Consider the following 22,093-nt stretch of genomic DNA (forward strand, 5'->3'; position numbering starts at 1 on the left):
GAGAATGCTTCTCTCCTGTTTTTAGGTGAAGATATTTCATTTGCCAGCATAGGCCTCAAAGTGCTCCAAATGTCTACTTGCAGATTCTACAAAAAGAGTGTTTCAAAACTGCTCTTTCCAAAGGAAGGTTCAAGTCTGTGAGTTGAATGCCCTCATCACAAAGAAGTTTCTGAGAATGCCTCTCTCTTGTTTTTAGGTGAAGATATTTCATTTCCCAGCATAGGCCTCAAAGCGCTCCAAATATCAACTTGCAGATTCTACAAAAAGAGTGTTTCAAAACTGCTCTTTCAAAAGGAAAGTTCAGGTCTGTGAGTTGAATGCACTCATCACCAAGAAGTATCTCAGAATGCTTCTGTGTAGTTTGTATGTGAAGATATTTCCTTTTCCAGCATAGGCCTCAAAGCACTCCAAATAAACACTTGCAGATTCTACAAAAGGAGTGTTTCCAAACTGCTCTATCGAAAGGAATGTTCAAGTCTGTGAGTTGAATGCACTCATCACACAGAAGTTTCTGAGAATGTTTCTCTCTTGTTTTTAGGTGAAGATATTTCATTTCCCAGCATAGGCCTCAAAGCGTTCCAAATGTCTACTTGCAGATTCTACAAAAAGAGTGTTTCAAAACTGCTCTTTCAAAAGGAAGGTTCTAGTCTGTGAGATGAATGCACTCATCACAAAGAAGTTTCTGAGAATGCTTCTGTCTAGTTGTTATTTGAAGACATTTCCTTTTCAATCTTTGGCCTCAAAGGGCTCGAAATAAACAGTTGCAGATTCTACTAAAGGAGTGTTTCAAATGTGTCCTATAGAAAGGAACGTTCAACTTTGTGAGTTGAATGAACTCATCATGCAGAAGTTTCTGAGAATGCTTCTGTCTAGTTTTTATGTGAAGATATTTCCTTTTCCAGCATAGGCCTCAGAGCGCTCCAAATAAACACTTGCAGATTCTACAAAAGGAGTGTTTCCAAACTGCTCTATCGAAGGCAATATTCAAGTCTGTGAGTTGAATGCACTCATCACACAGAAGTTTCTGAGAATGCTTCTCTCTTGCTTTTAGGTGAAGATATTTCATTTCCCAGCATAGGCCTCAAAGCGCTCCAAATATCTACTTGCAGATTCTAAAAAAAGAGTGTTTCAAAACTGCTCTTTCAAAAGGAAGGTTGAAGTCTGTGAGTTGAATGCACTCATCAACAAGAAGTATCTCAGAATGCTTCTGTGTAGTTTGTATGTGAAGATATTTCCTTTTCCAGCATAGGCCTCAAAGCACTCCAAATAAACACTTGCAGATTCTACAAAAGGAGTGTTTCCAAACTGCTCTATCGAAAGGAATGTTCCAGTCTGTGAGTTGAATGCACTCATCACACAGAAGTTTCTGAGAATGCTTCTCTCCTGTTTTTAGGTGAAGATATTTCGTTTGCCTGCATAGGCCTCAAAGCGCTCCAAATGTCTACTTGCAGATTCTACAAAAAGAGTGTTTCAAAACTGCTCTTTCCAAAGGAAGGTTCAAGTCTGTGAGTTGAATGCCCTCATCACAAAGAAGTTTCTGAGAATGCCTCTCTCTTGTTTTTAGGTGAAGATATTCCATTTCCCAGCATAGGCCTCAAAGCGCTCCAAATATCTACTTGCAGATTCTACAAAAAGAGTGTTTCAAAACTGCTCTTTCAAAAGGAAAGTTCAGGTCTGTGAGTTGAATGCACTCATCACCAAGAAGTATCTCAGAATGCTTCTGTGTAGTTTTAATGTGAAGATATTTCCTTTTCCAGCGTAGGCCTCAAAGCACTCCATATAAACACTTGCAGATTCTACAAAAAGAGTGTTTCAAATCTCCTCTTTCAAAAGGAAGGTTCAAGTCTCTGAGTTGATTGCCCTCATCACACAGAAGTTTCTGAGAATGCCTCTCTCTTGTTTTTAGGTGAAGATATTTCATTTCCCAGCATAGGCCTCAAAGCGCTCGAAATATCTACTTGCAGATTCTACAAAAAGAGAGTTTCAAAACTACTCTTTCAAAAGGAAAGTTCAGGTCTGTGAGTTGAATGAACTCATCACCAAGAAGTATTTCAGAATGCTTCTGTGTAGTTTTTATGTGAAGATATTTCCTTTCCAGCATAAGCCTCAAAGCACTCCAAATAAACACTTGCAGATTCTACAAAAGGAGTGTTTCCAAACTGCTCTATCGAAAGGAATGTTCAAGTCTGTGAGTTGAATGCACCCATCATCCAGAAGTTTCTGAGAATGTTTCTCTCTTGTTTTTAGGTGAAGATATTTCATTTCAAAGCATAGGCCTCAAAGCGCTCCAAATATCTACTTGCAGATTCTACAAAAAGAGTGTTTCAAAACTGCTGTTTCAAAAGGAAGGTTCAAGTCTGTGAGTTGAATGCACTCATCGCAAAGAAGTTTCTGAGAATGCTTCTTTGTAGTTTTTATTTGAAGACATTTCCTTTTCCATCATTGGCCTCAAAGGGCTCGAAATAAACAGTTGCAGATTCTACTAAAGGAGTGTTTCAAAACTGTCCTATCAAAAGGAACGTTCAAGTCTGTGAGTTGAATGAACTCATCACACCGAAGTTTCTGAGAATGCTTCTGTCTAGTTTTTATGTGAAGATATTTCCTTTTCCAGCATAGGCCTCAGAGGGCTCCAAATAAACACTTGGAGATTCCACAAAAGGAGTGTTTTCAAACTGCTCTATCAAAAGGAATGTTCAAGTCTGTGAGTTGAATGCACTCATCACACAGAAGTTTCTGAGAATGCTTCTCTCTTGTTTTTAGGTGAAGATATTTCATTTCCCAGCATATTCGTCAAAGCGCTCCAAATATCTACTTGCAGATTCTACAAAAAGAGTGTTTCAAAACTGGTCTTTCAAAAGGAAGGTTGAAGTCTGTGAGTTGAATGCACTCATCACACAGAAGTTTCTGAGAATGCCTCTCTCTTGTTTTTAGGTGAAGATATTTCATTTCCCAGCATAGGCCTCAAAGCGCTCCAAATATCTACTTGCAGATTCTACAAAAAGAGTGTTTCAAAACTGCTCTTTCAAAAGGAAGGTTGAAGTCTGTGAGTTGAATGCACTCATCACACAGAAGTTTCTGAGAATATTTCTCTCTCGTTTTTAGGTGAAGATATTTCATTTCCCAGCATAGGCCTCAAAGCGCTCCAAATGTCTACTTGCAGATTCTACAAAAAGAGTGTTGCAAAACTGCTCTTTCAAAAGGAAGGTTCAAGTCTGTGAGTTGAATGCACTCATCACAAAGAAGTTTCTGAGAATGCTTCTGTCTAGTTGTTATTTGAAGACATTTCCTTTTCAAACTTTGGCCTCAAAGGGCTCGAAATAAACACTTGCAGATTCTACTAAAGGAGTGTTTCAAAAGTGTCCTATAGAAAGGAACGTTCAACTTTGTGAGTTGAATGAACTCATCACGCAGAAGTTTCTGAGAATGCTTCTGTCTAGTTTTTATGTGAAGATATTTCCTTTTCCAGCATAGGCCTCAGAGCGCTTCAAATAAACACTTGCAGATTCTACAAAAGGAGTGTTTCCAAACTGCTCTATCGAAGGGAATATTCAAGTCTGTGAGTTGAATGCACTCATCACACAGAAGTTTCTGAGAATGCTTCTCTCTTGTTTTTAGGTGAAGATATTTCATTTCCCAGCCTAGGCCTCAAAGCGCTCCAAATATCTACTTGCAGAGTCTACAAAAAGAGTGTTTCAAAACTGCTCTTTCAAAAGGAAGGGTGAAGTCTGTGAGTTGAATGCACTCATCACCAAGAAGTATCTCAGAATGCTTCTGTGTAGTTTGTATGTGAAGATATTTCCTTTTCCAGCATAGGCCTCAAAGCACTCCAAATAAACACTTGCAGATTCTACAAAAGGAGTGTTTCCAAACTGCTCTATCGAAAGGAATGTTCAAGTCTGTGAGTTGAATGCACTCATCACACAGAAGTTTCTGAGAATGCTTCTCTCCTGTTTTTAGGTGAAGATATTTCATTTGCCAGCATAGGCCTCAAAGTGCTCCAAATGTCTACTTGCAGATTCTACAAAAAGAGTGTTTCAAAACTGCTCTTTCCAAAGGAAGGTTCAAGTCTGTGAGTTGAATGCCCTCATCACAAAGAAGTTTCTGAGAATGCCTCTCTCTTGTTTTTAGGTGAAGATATTTCATTTCCCAGCATAGGCCTCAAAGCGCTCCAAATATCAACTTGCAGATTCTACAAAAAGAGTGTTTCAAAACTGCTCTTTCAAAAGGAAAGTTCAGGTCTGTGAGTTGAATGCACTCATCACCAAGAAGTATCTCAGAATGCTTCTGTGTAGTTTTAATGTGAAGATATTTCCTTTTCCAGCATAGGCCTCAAAGCACTCCAAATAAACACTTGCAGATTCTACAAAAAGAGTGTTTCAAAACTCCTCTTTCAAAAGGAAGGTTCAAGTCTCTGAGTTGAATGCCCTCATCCAAAGAAGTTTCTGAGAATGCCTCTCTCTTGTTTTTAGGTGAAGATATTTCATTTCCCAGCATAGGCCTCAAAGCGCTCCAAATATCTACTTGCAGATTCTACAAAAAGAGAGTTTCAAAACTGCTCTTTCAAAGGGAAAGTTCAGGTCTGTGAGTTGAATGCACTCATCACAAAGAAGTTTCTGAGAATGCTTCTTTGTAGTTTTTATTTGAAGACATTTCCTTTTCCATCATTGGCCTCAAAGGGCTCGAAATAAACAGTTGCAGATTCTACTAAAGGAGTGTTTCAAAACTGTCCTATCAAAAGGAACGTTCAAGTCTGTGAGTTGAATGAACTCATCACACCGAAGTTTCTGAGAATGCTTCTGTCTAGTTTTTATGGGAAGATATTTCCTTTTCCAGCATAGGCCTCAGAGGGCTCCAAATAAACACTTGGAGATTCCACAAAAGGAGTGTTTTCAAACTGCTCTATCAAAAGGAATGTTCAAGTCTGTGAGTTGAATGCACTCATCACACAGAAGTTTCTGAGAATGCTTCTCTCTTGTTTTTAGGTGAAGATATTTCATTTCCCAGCATAGGCCTCAAAGCGCTCCAAATATCTACTTGCAGATTCTACAAAAAGAGTGTTTCAAAACTGCTCTTTCCAAAGGAACGTTCAAGTCTGTGAGTTGAATGCCCTCATCACAAAGAAGTTTCTGAGAATGCCTCTCTCTTGTTTTTAGGTGAAGATATTTCATTTCCCAGCATAGGCCTCAAAGCGCTCCAAATATCTACTTGCAGATTCTACAAAAAGAGTGTTTCAAAACTGCTCTTTCAAAAGGAAAGTTCAGGTCTGTGAGTTGAATGCACTCATCACCAAGAAGTATCTCAGAATGCTTCTGTGTAGTTTTAATGTGAAGATATTTCCTTTTCCAGCATAGGCCTCAAAGCACTCCAAATAAACACTTGGAGATTCTACAAAAAGAGTGTTTCAAAACTCCTCTTTCAAAAGGAAGGTTCAAGTCTCTGAGTTGAATGCCCTCATCACAAAGAAGTTTCTGAGAATGCCGCTCTCTTGTTTTTAGGTGAAGATATTTCATTTCCCAGCATAGGCCTCAATGCGCTCCAAATATCTACTTGCAGATTCTACAAAAAGAGAGTTTCAAAACTGCTCTTTCAAAAGGAAAGTTCAGATCTGTGAGTTGAATGCACTCATCACCAAGAAGTATCTCAGAATGCTTCTGTGTAGTTTTTATGTGAAGATATTTCCTTTCCAGCATAAGCCTCAAAGCACTCCAAATAAACACTTGCAGATTCTACAAAAGGAGTGTTTCCAAACTGCTCTATCGAAAGGAATGTTCAAGTCTGTGAGTTGAATGCACTCATCACAAAGAAGTTTCTGAGAATGCTTCTTTGTAGTTTTTATTTGAAGACATTTCCTTTTCCATCATTGGCCTCAAAGGGCTCGAAATAAACAGTTGCAGATTCTACTAAAGGAGTGTTTCAAAACTGTCCTATCAAAAGGAACGTTCAAGTCTGTGAGTTGAATGAACTCATCACACCGAAGTTTCTGAGAATGCTTCTGTCTAGTTTTTATGTGAAGATATTTCCTTTTCCAGCATAGGCCTCAGAGGGCTCCAAATAAACACTTGGAGATTCCACAAAAGGAGTGTTTTCAAATTGCTCTATCAAAAGGAAAGTTCAAGTCTGTGAGTTGAATGCACTCATCACACAGAAGTTTCTGAGAATGCTTCTCTCTTGTTTTTAGGTGAAGATATTTCATTTCCCAGCATAGGCCTCAAAGCGCTCCAAATATCTACTTGCAGATTCTACAAAAAGAGTGTTTCAAAACTGGTCTTTCAAAAGGAAGGTTGAAGTCTGTGAGTTGAATGCACTCATCACACAGAAGTTTCTGAGAATGCTTCTCTCTTGTTTTTAGGTGAAGATATTTCATTTCCCAGCATAGGCCTCAAAGCGCTCCAAATATCTACTTGCAGAGTCTACAAAAAGAGTGTTTCAAAACTGCTCTTTCAAAAGGAAGGTTGAAGTCTGTGAGTTGAATGCACTCGACACCAAGAAGTATCTCAGAATGCTTCTGTGTAGTTTGTATGTGAAGATATTTCCTTTTCCAGCATAGGCCTCAAAGCACTCCAAATAAACACTTGCAGATTCTACAAAAGGAGTGTTTCCAAACTGCTCTATCGAAAGGAATGTTCAAGTCTGTGAGTTGAATGCACTCATCCCACAGAAGTTTCTGAGAATGTTTCTCTCTTGTTTTTAGGTGAAGATATTTCATTTCAAAGCATAGGCCTCAAAGCGCTCCAAATATCTACTTGCAGATTCTACAAAAAGAGTGTTTCAAAACTGCTGTTTCAAAAGGAAGGTTCAAGTCTGTGAGTTGAATGCACTCATCGCAAAGAAGTTTCTGAGAATGCTTCTTTGTAGTTTTTATTTGAAGACATTTCCTTTTCCATCATTGGCCTCAAAGGGCTCGAAATAAACAGTTGCAGATTCTACTAAAGGAGTGTTTCAAAACTGTCCTATCAAAAGGAACGTTCAAGTCTGTGAGTTGAATGAACTCATCACACCGAAGTTTCTGAGAATGCTTCTGTCTAGTTTTTATGTGAAGATATTTCCTTTTCCAGCATAGGCCTCAGAGGGCTCCAAATAAACACTTGGAGATTCCACAAAAGGAGTGTTTTCAAACTGCTCTATCAAAAGGAATGTTCAAGTCTGTGAGTTGAATGCACTCATCACACAGAAGTTTCTGAGAATGCTTCTCTCTTGTTTTTAGGTGAAGATATTTCATTTCCCAGCATATTCGTCAAAGCGCTCCAAATATCTACTTGCAGATTCTACAAAAAGAGTGTTTCAAAACTGGTCTTTCAAAAGGAAGGTTGAAGTCTGTGAGTTGAATGCACTCATCACACAGAAGTTTCTGAGAATGCCTCTCTCTTGTTTTTAGGTGAAGATATTTCATTTCCCAGCATAGGCCTCAAAGCGCTCCAAATATCTACTTGCAGATTCTACAAAAAGAGTGTTTCAAAACTGCTCTTTCAAAAGGAAGGTTGAAGTCTCTGAGTTGAATGCACTCATCACACAGAAGTTTCTGAGAATGTTTCTCTCTTGTTTTTAGGTGAAGATATTTCATTTCCCAGCATAGGCCTCAAAGCGCTCCAAATGTCTACTTGCAGATTCTACAAAAAGAGTGTTTCAAAACTGCTCTTTCAAAAGGAAGGTTCAAGTCTGTGAGTTGAATGCACTCATCACAAAGAAGTTTCTGAGAATGCTTCTGTCTAGTTGTTATTTGAAGACATTTCCTTTTCAAACTTTGGCCTCAAAGGGCTCGAAATAAACACTTGCAGATTCTACTAAAGGAGTGTTTCAAAAGTGTCCTATAGAAAGGAACGTTCAACTTTGTGAGTTGAATGAACTCATCACGCAGAAGTTTCTGAGAATGCTTCTGTCTAGTTTTTATGTGAAGATATTTCCTTTTCCAGCATAGGCCTCAGAGCGCTCCAAATAAACACTTGCAGATTCTACAAAAGGAGTGTTTCCAAACTGCTCTATCGAAGGGAATATTCAAGTCTGTGAGTTGAATGCACTCATCACACAGAAGTTTCTGAGAATGCTTCTCTCTTGTTTTTAGGTGAAGATATTTCATTTCCCAGCCTAGGCCTCAAAGCGCTCCAAATATCTACTTGCAGATTCTACAAAAAGAGTGTTTCAAAACTGCTCTTTCAAAAGGAAGGGTGAAGTCTGTGAGTTGAATGCACTCATCACCAAGAAGTATCTCAGAATGCTTCTGTGTAGTTTGTATGTGAAGATATTTCCTTTTCCAGCATAGGCCTCAAAGCACTCCAAATAAACACTTGCAGATTCTACAAAAGGAGTGTTTCCAAACTGCTCTATCGAAAGGAATGTTCAAGTCTGTGAGTTGAATGCACTCATCACACAGAAGTTTCTGAGAATGCTTCTCTCCTGTTTTTAGGTGAAGATATTTCATTTGCCAGCATAGGCCTCAAAGCGCTCCAAATGTCTACTTGCAGATTCTACAAAAAGAGTGTTTCAAAACTGCTCTTTCCAAAGGAAGGTTCAAGTCTGTGAGTTGAATGCCCTCATCACAAAGAAGTTTCTGAGAATGCCTCTCTCTTGTTTTTAGGTGAAGATATTTCATTTCCCAGCATAGGCCTCAAAGCGCTCCAAATATCAACTTGCAGATTCTACAAAAAGAGTGTTTCAAAACTGCTCTTTCAAAAGGAAAGTTCAGGTCTGTGAGTTGAATGCACTCATCACCAAGAAGTATCTCAGAATGCTTCTGTGTAGTTTTAATGTGAAGATATTTCCTTTTCCAGCATAGGCCTCAAAGCACTCCAAATAAACACTTGCAGATTCTACAAAAAGAGTGTTTCAAAACTCCTCTTTCAAAAGGAAGGTTCAAGTCTCTGAGTTGAATGCCCTCATCCAAAGAAGTTTCTGAGAATGCCTCTCTCTTGTTTTTAGGTGAAGATATTTCATTTCCCAGCATAGGCCTCAAAGCGCTCCAAATATCTACTTGCAGATTCTACAAAAAGAGAGTTTCAAAACTGCTCTTTCAAAGGGAAAGTTCAGGTCTGTGAGTTGAATGCACTCATCGCAAAGAAGTTTCTGAGAATGCTTCTTTGTAGTTTTTATTTGAAGACATTTCCTTTTCCATCATTGGCCTCAAAGGGCTCGAAATAAACAGTTGCAGATTCTACTAAAGGAGTGTTTCAAAACTGTCCTATCAAAAGGAACGTTCAAGTCTGTGAGTTGAATGAACTCATCACACCGAAGTTTCTGAGAATGCTTCTGTCTAGTTTTTATGGGAAGATATTTCCTTTTCCAGCATAGGCCTCAGAGGGCTCCAAATAAACACTTGGAGATTCCACAAAAGGAGTGTTTTCAAACTGCTCTATCAAAAGGAATGTTCAAGTCTGTGAGTTGAATGCACTCATCACACAGAAGTTTCTGAGAATGCTTCTCTCTTGTTTTTAGGTGAAGATATTTCATTTCCCAGCATAGGCCTCAAAGCGCTCCAAATATCTACTTGCAGATTCTACAAAAAGAGTGTTTCAAAACTGGTCTTTCAAAAGGAAGGTTGAAGTCTGTGAGTTGAATGCACTCATCACACAGAAGTTTCTGAGAATGCTTCTCTCTTGTTTTTAGGTGAAGATATTTCATTTCCCAGCGGAGGCCTCAAAGCGCTCCAAATATCTACTTGCAGAGTCTACAAAAAGAGTGTTTCAAAACTGCTCTTTCAAAAGGAAGGTTGAAGTCTGTGAGTTGAATGCACTCAACACAAAGAAGTATCTCAGAATGCTTCTGTGTAGTTTGTATGTGAAGATATTTCCTTTTCCAGCATAGGCCTCAAAGCACTCCAAATAAACACTTGCAGATTCTACAAAAAGAGTGTTTCAAAACTCCTCTTTCAAAAGGAAGGTTCAAGTCTCTGAGTTGAATGCCCTCATCCAAAGAAGTTTCTGAGAATGCCTCTCTCTTGTTTTTAGGTGAAGATATTTCATTTCCCAGCATAGGCCTCAAAGCGCTCGAAATATCTACTTGCAGATTCTACAAAAAGAGAGTTTCAAAACTGCTCCTTCAAAAGGAAAGTTTAGGTCTGTGAGTTGAATGAACTCATCACCAAGAAGTATCTCAGAATGCTTCTGTGTAGTTTTTATGTGAAGATATTTCCTTTCCAGCATAAGCCTCAAAGCACTCCAAATAAACACTTGCAGATTCTACAAAAGGAGTGTTTCCAAACTGCTCTATCGAAAGGAATGTTCACGTCTGTGAGTTGAATGCACCCATCATCCAGAAGTTTCTGAGAATGTTTCTCTCTTGCTTTTAGGTGAAGATATTTCATTTCAAAGCATAGGCCTCAAAGCGCTCCAAATATCTACTTGAAGATTCTACAAAAAGAGTGTTTCTAAACTGCTGTTTCAAAAGGAAGGTTCAAGTCTGTGAGTTGAATGCACTCATCGCAAAGAAGTTTCTGAGAATGCTTCTTTGTAGTTTTTATTTGAAGACATTTCCTTTTCCATCATTGGCGTCAAAGGGCTCGAAATAAACAGTTGCAGATTCTACTAAAGGAGTGTTTCAAAACTGTCCTATCAAAAGGAACGTTCAAGTCTGTGAGTTGAATGAACTCATCACACCGAAGTTTCTGAGAATGCTTCTGTCTAGTTTTTATGGGAAGATATTTCCTTTTCCAGCATAGGCCTCAGAGGGCTCCAAATAAACACTTGGAGATTCCACAAAAGGAGTGTTTTCAAACTGCTCTATCAAAAGGAATGTTCAAGTCCGTGAGTTGAATGCACTCATCACACAGAAGTTTCTGAGAATGCTTCTCTCTTGTTTTTAGTTGAAGATATTTCATTTCCCAGCATAGGCCTCAAAGCGCTCCAAATATCTACTTGCAGATTCTACAAAAAGAGTGTTTCAAAACTGCTCTTCCAAAAGGTAGGTTGAAGTATGTGAGTTGAATGCACTCATCACACAGAAGTTTCTGAGAATGCTTCTCTCTTGTTTTTAGGTGAAGATATTTCATTTCCCAGCATAGGCCTCAAAGCGCTCCAAATATCTACTTGCAGATTCTACAAAAAGAGTGTTTCAAAACTGCTCTTTCAAAAGGAAGGTTCAAGTCTGTGAGTTGAATGCACTCATCACAAAGAAGTTTCTGAGACTGCTTCTGTCTAGTTGTTATTTGAAGACATTTCCTTTTCAATCTTTGGCCTCAAAGGGCTCGAAATAAACACTTGCAGATTCTACTAAAGGAGTGTTTCAAAAGTGTCCTATAGAAAGGAACGTTCAGCTTTGTGAGTTGAATGAACTCATCACGCAGAAGTTTCTGAGAATGCTTCTGTCTAGTTTTTATGTGAAGATATTTCCTTTTCCAGCATAGGCCTCAGAGCGCTCCAAATAAACACTTGCAGATTCTACAAAAGGTGTGTTTCCAAACTGCTCTATCGAAGGGAATATTCAAGTCTGTGAGTTGAATGCACTCATCATACAGAAGTTTCTGAGAATGCTTCTCTCTTGTTTTTAGGTGAAGATATTTCATTTCCCAGCCTAGGCCTCAAAGCGCTCCAAATATCTACTTGCAGATTCTACAAAAAGAGTGTTTCAAAACTGCTCTTTCAAAAGGAAGGTTGAAGTCTGTGAGTTGAATGCACTCATCACCAAGAAGTATCTCAGAATGCTTCTGTGTAGTTTGTATGTGAAGATATTTCCTTTTCCAGCATAGGCCTCAAAGCACTCCAAATAAACACTTGCAGATTCTACAAAAGGAGTGTTTCCAAACTGCTCTATCGAAAGGAATGTTCAAGTCTGTGAGTTGAATGCACTCATCACACAGAAGTTTCTGAGAATGCTTCTCTCCTGTTTTTAGGTGAAGATATTTCGTTTGCCAGCATAGGCCTCAAAGAGCTCCAAATGTCTACTTGCAGATTCTACAAAAAGAGTGTTTCAAAACTGCTCTTTCCAAAGGAACGTTCAAGTCTGTGAGTTGAATGCCCTCATCACAAAGAAGTTTCTGAGAATGCCTCTCTCTTGTTTTTAGGTGAAGATATTTCATTTCCCAGCATAGGCCTCAAAGCGCTCCAAATATCTACTTGCAGATTCTACAAAAAGAGTGTTTCAAAACTGCTCTTTCAAAAGGAAAGTTCAGGTCTGTGAGTTGAATGCACTCATCACCAAGAAGTATCTCAGAATGCTTCTGTGTAGTTTTAATGTGAAGATATTTCCTTTTCCAGCATAGGCCTCAAAGCACTCCAAATAAACACTTGCAGATTCTACAAAAAGAGTGTTTCAAAACTCCTCCTTCAAAAGGAAGGTTCAAGTCTCTGAGTTGAATGCCCTCATCACAAAGAAGTTTCTGAGAATGCCGCTCTCTTGTTTTTAGGTGAAGATATTTCATTTCCCAGCATAGGCCTCAAAGCGCTCGAAATATCTACTTGCAGATTCTACAAAAAGAGAGTTTCAAAACTGCTCTTTCAAAAGGAAAGTTCAGATCTGTGAGTTGAATGCACTCATCACCAAGAAGTATCTCAGAATGCTTCTGTGTAGTTTTTATGTGAAGATATTTCCTTTCCAGCATAAGCCTCAAAGCACTCCAAATAAACACTTGCAGATTCTACAAAAGGAGTGTTTCCAAACTGCTCTATCGAAAGGAATGTTCAAGTCTGTGAGTTGAATGCACCCATCATCCAGAAGTTTCTTAGAATGTTTCTCTCTTGTTTTTAGGTGAAGATATTTCATTTGCCAGCATAGGCCTCAAAGCGCTCCAAATGTCTACTTGCAGATTCAACAAAAAGGGTGTTTCAAAACTGCTCTTTCAAAAGGAAGGTTCAAGTCTGTGAGTTGAATGCACTCATCGCAAAGAAGTTTCTGAGAATGCTTCTTTGCAGTTTTTATTTGAAGACATTTCCTTTTCCATCATTGGCCTCAAAGGGCTCGAAATAAACAGTTGCAGATTCTACTAAAGGAGTGTTTCAAAACTGTCCTATCAAAAGGAACGTTCAAGTCTGTGAGTTGAATGAACTCATCACACCGAAGTTTCTGAGAATGCTTCTGTCTAGTTTTTATGTGAAGATATTTCCTTTTCCAGCATAGGCCTCAGAGTGCTCCAAATAAACACTTGGAGATTCCACAAAAGGAGTGTTTTCAAACTGCTCTATCAAAAGGAATGTTCAAGTCTGTGAGTTGAATGCACTCATCACACAGAAGTTTCTGAGAATGCTTCTCTCTTGTTTTTAGGTGAAGATATTTCATTTCCCAGCATATTCGTCAAAGCGCTCCAAATATCTACTTGCAGATTCTACAAAAAGAGTGTTTCAAAACTGGTCTTTCAAAAGGAAGGTTGAAGTCTGTGAGTTGAATGCACTCATCACACAGAAGTTTCTGAGAATGCTTCTCTCTTGTTTTTAGGTGAAGATATTTCATTTCCCAGCATAGGCCTCAAAGCGCTCGAAATATCTACTTGCAGATTCTACAAAAAGAGTGTTTCAAAACTGCTCTTTCAAAAGGAAGGGTGAAGTCTGTGAGTTCAATGCACTCATCACCAAGAAGTGTCTGAGAATCCTTCTGTGTAGTTTTAATGTGAAGATATTTCCTTTTCCAGCATAGGCCTCAAAGCACTCCAAATAAACACTTGCAGATTCTACAAAAGGAGTGTTTCCAAACTGCTCTATCGAAAGGAATGTTCAAGTCTGTGAGTTGAATGCACTCATCACACAGAAGTTTCTGAGAATGTTTCTCTCTTGTTTTTAGGTGAAGATATTTCATTTCCCAGCATAGGCCTCAAAGCGCTCCAAATGTCTACTTGCAGATTCTACAAAAAGAGTGTTTCAAAACTGCTCTTTCAAAAGGAAGGTTCAAGTCTGTGAGTTGAATGCACTCATCACAAAGAAGTTTCTGAGAATGCTTCTGTCTAGTTGTTATTTGAAGACAATTCCTTTTCAATCTTTGGCCTCAAAGGGCTCGAAATAAACACTTGCATATTCTACTAAAGGAGTGTTTCAAATGTGTCCTATAGAAAGGAACGTTCAACTTTGTGAGATGAATGAACTCATCATGCAGAAGTTTCTGAGAATGCTTCTGTCTAGTTTTTATGTGAAGATATTTCCTTTTCCAGCCTAGGCCTCAGAGCGCTCCAAATAAACACTTGCAGATTCTACAAAAGGAGTGTTTCCAAACTGCTCTATCGAAGGGAATATTCAAGTCTGTGAGTTGAATGCACTCATCACACAGAAGTTTCTGAGAATGCTTCTCTCTTGCTTTTAGGTGAAGATATTTCATTTCCCAGCATAGGCCTCAAAGCGCTCCAAATATCTACTTGCAGATTCTACAAAAAGAGTGTTTGAAAACTGCTCTTTCAAAAGGAAGGTTGAAGTCTGTGAGTTGAATGCACTCATCACCAAGAAGTATCTCAGAATGCTTCTGTGTAGTTTGTATGTGAAGATATTTCCTTTTCCAGCATAGGCCTCAAAGCACTCCAAATAAACACTTGCAGATTCTACAAAAGGAGTGTTTCCAAACTGCTCTATCGAAAGGAATGTTCAAGTCTGTGAGTTGAATGCACTCATCACACAGAAGTTTCTGAGAATGCTTCTCTCCTGTTTTTAGGTGAAGATATTTCGTTTGCCAGCATAGGCCTCAAAGCGCTCCAAATGTCTACTTGCAGATTCTACAAAAAGAGTGTTTCAAAACTGCTCTTTCCAAAGGAAGGTTCAAGTCTGTGAGTTGAATGCCCTCATCACAAAGAAGTTTCTGAGAATGCCTCTCTCTTGTTTTTAGGTGAAGATATTTCATTTCCCAGCATAGGCCTCAAAGCGCTCCAAATATCCACTTGCAGATTCTACAAAAAGAGTGTTTCAAAACTGCTCTTTCAAAAGGAAAGTTCAGGTCTGTGAGTTGAATGCACTCATCACCAAGAAGTATCTCAGAATGCTTCTGTGTAGTTTTAATGTGAAGATATTTCCTTTTCCAGCATAGGCCTCAAAGCACTCCAAATAAACACTTGCAGATTCTACAAAAAGAGTGTTTCAAAACTGCTCTTTCAAAAGGAAGGTTCAAGTCTGTGAGTTGAATGCACTCATCGCAAAGAAGTTTCTGAGAATGCTTCTTTGTAGTTTTTATTTGAAGACATTTCCTTTTCCATCATTGGCCTCAAAGGGCTCGAAATAAACAGTTGCAGATTCTACTAAAGGAGTGTTTCAAAACTGTCCTATCAAAAGGAACGTTCAAGTCTGTGAGTTGAATGAACTCATCACACCGAAGTTTCTGAGAATGCTTCTGTCTAGTTTTTATGTGAAGATATTTCCTTTTCCAGCATAGGCCTCAGAGGGCTCCAAATAAACACTTGGAGATTCCACAAAAGGAGTGTTTTCAAACTGCTCTATCAAAAGGAATGTTCAAGTCTGTGAGTTGAATGCACTCATCACACAGAAGTTTCTGAGAATGCTTCTCTCTTGTTTTTAGTTGAAGATATTTCATTTCCCAGCATAGGCCTCAAAGCGCTCGAAATATCTACTTGCAGATTCTACAAAAAGAGAGTTTCAAAACTGCTCTTTCAAAAGGAAAGTTCAGATCTGTGAGTTGAATGCACTCATCACCAAGAAGTATCTCAGAATGCTTCTGTGTAGTTTTTATGTGAAGATATTTCCTTTCCAGCATAAGCCTCAAAGCACTCCAAATAAACACTTGCAGATTCTACAAAAGGAGTGTTTCAAAACTGCTGTTTCAAAAGGAAGGTTCAAGTCTGTGAGTTGAATCCACTCATCGCAAAGAAGTTTCTCAGAATGCTTCTTTGTAGTTTTTATTTGAAGACATTTCCTTTTCCATCATTGGCCTCAAAGGGCTCGAAATAAACAGTTGCAGATTCTACTAAAGGAGTGTTTCAAAACTGTCCTATCAAAAGGAACGTTCAAGTCTGTGAGTTGAATGAACTCATCACACCGAAGTTTCTGAGAATGCTTCTGTCTAGTTTTTATGTGAAGATATTTCCTTTTCCAGCATAGGCTTCAGAGGGCTCCAAATAAACACTTGGAGATTCCACAAAAGGAGTGTTTTCAAACTGCTCTATCAAAAGGAATGTTCAAGTCTGTGAGTTGAATGCACTCATCACACAGAAGTTTCTGAGAATGCTTCTCTCTTGTTTTTAGGTGAAGATATTTCATTTCCCAGCATAGGCCTCAAAATGCTCCAAATATCTACTTGCAGATTCCACAAAAAGAGTGTTTCAAAACTGGTCTTTCAAAAGGAAGGTTGAAGTCTGTGAATTAAATGCACTCATCACACAGAAGTTTCTGAGAATGCTTCTCTCTTGTTTTTAGATGAAGATATTACATTTCCCAGCATAGGCCTCAAAGCGCTCCAAATATCTACTTGCAGAGTCTACAAAAAGAGTGTTTCAAAACTGCTCTTTCAAAAGGAAGGTTGAAGTCTGTGAGTTGAATGCACTCATCACCAAGAAGTATCTCAGAATGCTTCTGTGTAGTTTGTATGTGAAGATATTTCCTTTTCCAGCATAGGCCTCAAAGCACTCCAAATAAACACTTGCAGATTCTACAAAAGGAGTGTTTCCAAACTGCTCTATCGAAAGGAATGTTCAAGTCTGTGAGTTGAATGCACTCATCACACAGAAGTTTCTGAGAATGTTTCTCTCTTGTTTTTAGGTGAAGATATTTCATTTCCCAGCATAGGCCTCAAAGCGCTCCAAATGTCTACTTGCAGATTCTACAAAAAGAGTGTTTCAAAACTGCTCTTTCAAAAGGAAGGTTCAAGTCTCTGAGTTGAATGCACTCATCACAAAGAAGTTTCTGAGAATGCTTCTGTCTAGTTGTTATTTGAAGACATTTCCTTTTCAATCTTTGGCCTCAAAGGGCTCGAAATAAACACTTGCAGATTCTACTAAAGGAGTGTTTCAAAAGTGTCCTATAGAAAGGAACGTTCAACTTTGTGACTTGAATGAACTCATCATGCAGAAGTTTCTGAGAATGCTTCTGTCTAATTTTTATGTGAAGATATTTCCTTTTCCAGCATAGGCCTCAGAGCGCTCCAAATAAACACTTGCAGATTCTACAAAAAGAGTGTTTCAAAACTGCTCTTTCAAAAGGAAAGTTCAGGTCTGTGAGTTGAATGCACTCATCACCAAGAAGTATCTCAGAATGCTTCTGTGTAGTTTTAATGTGAAGATATTTCCTTTTCCAGCATAGGCCTCAAAGCACTCCAAATAAACACTTGCAGATTCTACAAAAAGAGTGTTTCAAAACTGCTCTTTCAAAAGGAAGGTTCAAGTCTGTGAGTTGAATGCACTCATCGCAAAGAAGTTTCTGAGAATGCTTCTTTGTAGTTTTTATTTGAAGACATTTCCTTTTCCATCATTGGCCTCAAAGGGCTCGAAATAAACAGTTGCAGATTCTACTAAAGGAGTGTTTCAAAACTGTCCTATCAAAAGGAACGTTCAAGTCTGTGAGTTGAATGAACTCATCACACCGAAGTTTCTGAGAATGCTTCTGTCTAGTTTTTATGGGAAGATATTTCCTTTTCCAGCATAGGCCTCAGAGGGCTCCAAATAAACACTTGGAGATTCCACAAAAGGAGTGTTTTCAAACTGCTCTATCAAAAGGAATGTTCAAGTCTGTGAGTTGAATGCACTCATCACACAGAAGTTTCTGAGAATGCTTCTCTCTTGTTTTTAGGTGAAGATATTTCATTTCCCAGCATAGGCCTCAAAGCGCTCCAAATATCTACTTGCAGATTCTACAAAAAGAGTGTTTCAAAACTGGTCTTTCAAAAGGAAGGTTGAAGTCTGTGAGTTGAATGCACTCATCACACAGAAGTTTCTGAGAATGCTTCTCTCTTGTTTTTAGGTGAAGATATTTCATTTCCCAGCGTAGGCCTCAAAGCGCTCCAAATATCTACTTGCAGAGTCTACAAAAAGAGTGTTTCAAAACTGCTCTTTCAAAAGGAAGGTTGAAGTCTGTGAGTTGAATGCACTCGACACCAAGAAGTATCCCAGAATGCTTCTGTGTAGTTTGTATGTGAAGATATTTCCTTTTCCAGCATAGGCCTCAAAGCACTCCAAATAAACACTTGCAGATTCTACAAAAGGAGTGTTTCCAAACTGCTCTATCGAAAGGAATGTTCAAGTCTGTGAGTTGAATGCACTCATCACACAGAAGTTTCTGAGAATGTTTCTCTCTTGTTTTTAGGTGAAGATATTTCATTTCAAAGCATAGGCCTCAAAGCGCTCCAAATATCTACTTGCAGATTCTACAAAAAGAGTGTTTCAAAACTGCTGTTTCAAAAGGAAGGTTCAAGTCTGTGAGTTGAATGCACTCATCGCAAAGAAGTTTCTGAGAATGCTTCTTTGTAGTTTTTATTTGAAGACATTTCCTTTTCCATCATTGGCCTCAAAGGGCTCGAAATAAACAGTTGCAGATTCTACTAAAGGAGTGCTTCAAAACTGTCCTATCAAAAGGAACGTTCAAGTCTGTGAGTTGAATGAACTCATCACACCGAAGTTTCTGAGAATGCTTCTGTCTAGTTTTTATGTGAAGATATTTCCTTTTCCAGCATAGGCCTCAGAGGGCTCCAAATAAACACTTGGAGATTCCACAAAAGGAGTGTTTTCAAACTGCTCTATCAAAAGGAATGTTCAAGTCTGTGAGTTGAATGCACTCATCACACAGAAGTTTCTGAGAATGCTTCTCTCTTGTTTTTAGGTGAAGATATTTCATTTCCCAGCATATTCGTCAAAGCGCTCCAAATATCTACTTGCAGATTCTACAAAAAGAGTGTTTCAAAACTGGTCTTTCAAAAGGAAGGTTGAAGTCTCTGAGTTGAATGCACTCATCACACAGAAGTTTCTGAGAATGCCTCTCTCTTGTTTTTAGGTGAAGATATTTCATTTCCCAGCATAGGCCTCAAAGCGCTCCAAATATCTACTTGCAGATTCTACAAAAAGAGTGTTTCAAAACTGCTCTTTCAAAAGGAAGGTTGAAGTCTCTTAGTTGAATGCACTCATCACACAGAAGTTTCTGAGAATGTTTCTCTCTTGTTTTTAGGTGAAGATATTTCATTTCCCAGCATAGGCCTCAAAGCGCTCCAAATGTCTACTTGCAGATTCTACAAAAAGAGTGTTTCAAAACTGCTCTTTCAAAAGGAAGGTTCAAGTCTGTGAGTTGAATGCACTCATCACAAAGAAGTTTCTGAGAATGCTTCTGTCTAGTTGTTATTTGAAGACATTTCCTTTTCAAACTTTGGCCTCAAAGGGCTCGAAATAAACACTTGCAGATTCTACTAAAGGAGTGTTTCAAAAGTGTCCTATAGAAAGGAACGTTCAACTTTGTGAGTTGAATGAACTCATCACGCAGAAGTTTCTGAGAATGCTTCTGTCTAGTTTTTATGTGAAGATATTTCCTTTTCCAGCATAGGCCTCAGAGCGCTCCAAATAAACACTTGCAGATTCTACAAAAGGAGTGTTTCCAAACTGCTCTATCGAAGGGAATATTCAAGTCTGTGAGTTGAATGCACTCATCACACAGAAGTTTCTGAGAATGCTTCTCTCTTGTTTTTAGGTGAAGATATTTCATTTCCCAGCCTAGGCCTCAAAGCGCTCCAAATATCTACTTGCAGATTCTACAAAAAGAGTGTTTCAAAACTGCTCTTTCAAAAGGAAGGGTGAAGTCTGTGAGTTGAATGCACTCATCACCAAGAAGTATCTCAGAATGCTTCTGTGTAGTTTGTATGTGAAGATATTTCCTTTTCCAGCATAGGCCTCAAAGCACTCCAAATAAACACTTGCAGATTCTACAAAAGGAGTGTTTCCAAACTGCTCTATCGAAAGGAATGTTCAAGTCTGTGAGTTGAATGCACTCATCACACAGAAGTTTCTGAGAATGCTTCTCTCCTGTTTTTAGGTGAAGATATTTCATTTGCCAGCATAGGCCTCAAAGCGCTCCAAATGTCTACTTGCAGATTCTACAAAAAGAGTGTTTCAAAACTGCTCTTTCCAAAGGAAGGTTCAAGTCTGTGAGTTGAATGCCCTCATCACAAAGAAGTTTCTGAGAATGCCTCTCTCTTGTTTTTAGGTGAAGATATTTCATTTCCCAGCATAGGCCTCAAAGCGCTCCAAATATCAACTTGCAGATTCTACAAAAAGAGTGTTTCAAAACTGCTCTTTCAAAAGGAAAGTTCAGGTCTGTGAGTTGAATGCACTCATCACCAAGAAGTATCTCAGAATGCTTCTGTGTAGTTTTAATGTGAAGATATTTCCTTTTCCAGCATAGGCCTCAAAGCACTCCAAATAAACACTTGCAGATTCTACAAAAAGAGTGTTTCAAAACTCCTCTTTCAAAAGGAAGGTTCAAGTCTCTGAGTTGAATGCCCTCATCCAAAGAAGTTTCTGAGAATGCCTCTCTCTTGTTTTTAGGTGAAGATATTTCATTTCCCAGCATAGGCCTCAAAGCGCTCCAAATATCTACTTGCAGATTCTACAAAAAGAGAGTTTCAAAACTGCTCTTTCAAAGGGAAAGTTCTGGTCTGTGAGTTGAATGCACTCATCGCAAAGAAGTTTCTGAGAATGCTTCTTTGTAGTTTTTATTTGAAGACATTTCCTTTTCCATCATTGGCCTCAAAGGGCTCGAAATAAACAGTTGCAGATTCTACTAAAGGAGTGTTTCAAAACTGTCCTATCAAAAGGAACGTTCAAGTCTGTGAGTTGAATGAACTCATCACACCGAAGTTTCTGAGAATGCTTCTGTCTAGTTTTTATGGGAAGATATTTCCTTTTCCAGCATAGGCCTCAGAGGGCTCCAAATAAACACTTGGAGATTCCACAAAAGGAGTGTTTTCAAACTGCTCTATCAAAAGGAATGTTCAAGTCTGTGAGTTGAATGCACTCATCACACAGAAGTTTCTGAGAATGCTTCTCTCTTGTTTTTAGGTGAAGATATTTCATTTCCCAGCATAGGCCTCAAAGCGCTCCAAATATCTACTTGCAGATTCTACAAAAAGAGTGTTTCAAAACTGGTCTTTCAAAAGGAAGGTTGAAGTCTGTGAGTTGAATGCACTCATCACACAGAAGTTTCTGAGAATGCTTCTCTCTTGCTTTTAGGTGAAGATATTTCATTTCCCAGCGTAGGCCTCAAAGCGCTCCAAATATCTACTTGCAGAGTCTACAAAAAGAGTGTTTCAAAACTGCTCTTTCAAAAGGAAGGTTGAAGTCTGTGAGTTGAATGCACTCAACACAAAGAAGTATCTCAGAATGCTTCTGTGTAGTTTGTATGTGAAGATATTTCCTTTTCCAGCATAGGCCTCAAAGCACTCCAAATAAACACTTGCAGATTCTACAAAAAGAGTGTTTCAAAACTCCTCTTTCAAAAGGAAGGTTCAAGTCTCTGAGTTGAATGCCCTCATCCAAAGAAGTTTCTGAGAATGCCTCTCTCTTGTTTTTAGGTGAAGATATTTCATTTCCCAGCATAGGCCTCAAAGCGCTCGAAATATCTACTTGCAGATTCTACAAAAAGAGAGTTTCAAAACTGCTCCTTCAAAAGGAAAGTTTAGGTCTGTGAGTTGAATGAACTCATCACCAAGAAGTATCTCAGAATGCTTCTGTGTAGTTTTTATGTGAAGATATTTCCTTTCCAGCATAAGCCTCAAAGCACTCCAAATAAACACTTGCAGATTCTACAAAAGGAGTGTTTCCAAACTGCTCTATCGAAAGGAATGTTCACGTCTGTGAGTTGAATGCACCCATCATCCAGAAGTTTCTGAGAATGTTTCTCTCTTGCTTTTAGGTGAAGATATTTCATTTCAAAGCATAGGCCTCAAAGCGCTCCAAATATCTACTTGAAGATTCTACAAAAAGAGTGTTTCTAAACTGCTGTTTCAAAAGGAAGGTTCAAGTCTGTGAGTTGAATGCACTCATCGCAAAGAAGTTTCTGAGAATGCTTCTTTGTAGTTTTTATTTGAAGACATTTCCTTTTCCATCATTGGCGTCAAAGGGCTCGAAATAAACAGTTGCAGATTCTACTAAAGGAGTGTTTCAAAACTGTCCTATCAAAAGGAACGTTCAAGTCTGTGAGTTGAATGAACTCATCACACCGAAGTTTCTGAGAATGCTTCTGTCTAGTTTTTATGGGAAGATATTTCCTTTTCC

This window comes from Pongo abelii, chromosome 1 (genome assembly GCF_028885655.2).
Source record: "Pongo abelii isolate AG06213 chromosome 1, NHGRI_mPonAbe1-v2.0_pri, whole genome shotgun sequence".
Classification (NCBI taxonomy): domain Eukaryota; kingdom Metazoa; phylum Chordata; class Mammalia; order Primates; family Hominidae; genus Pongo; species Pongo abelii.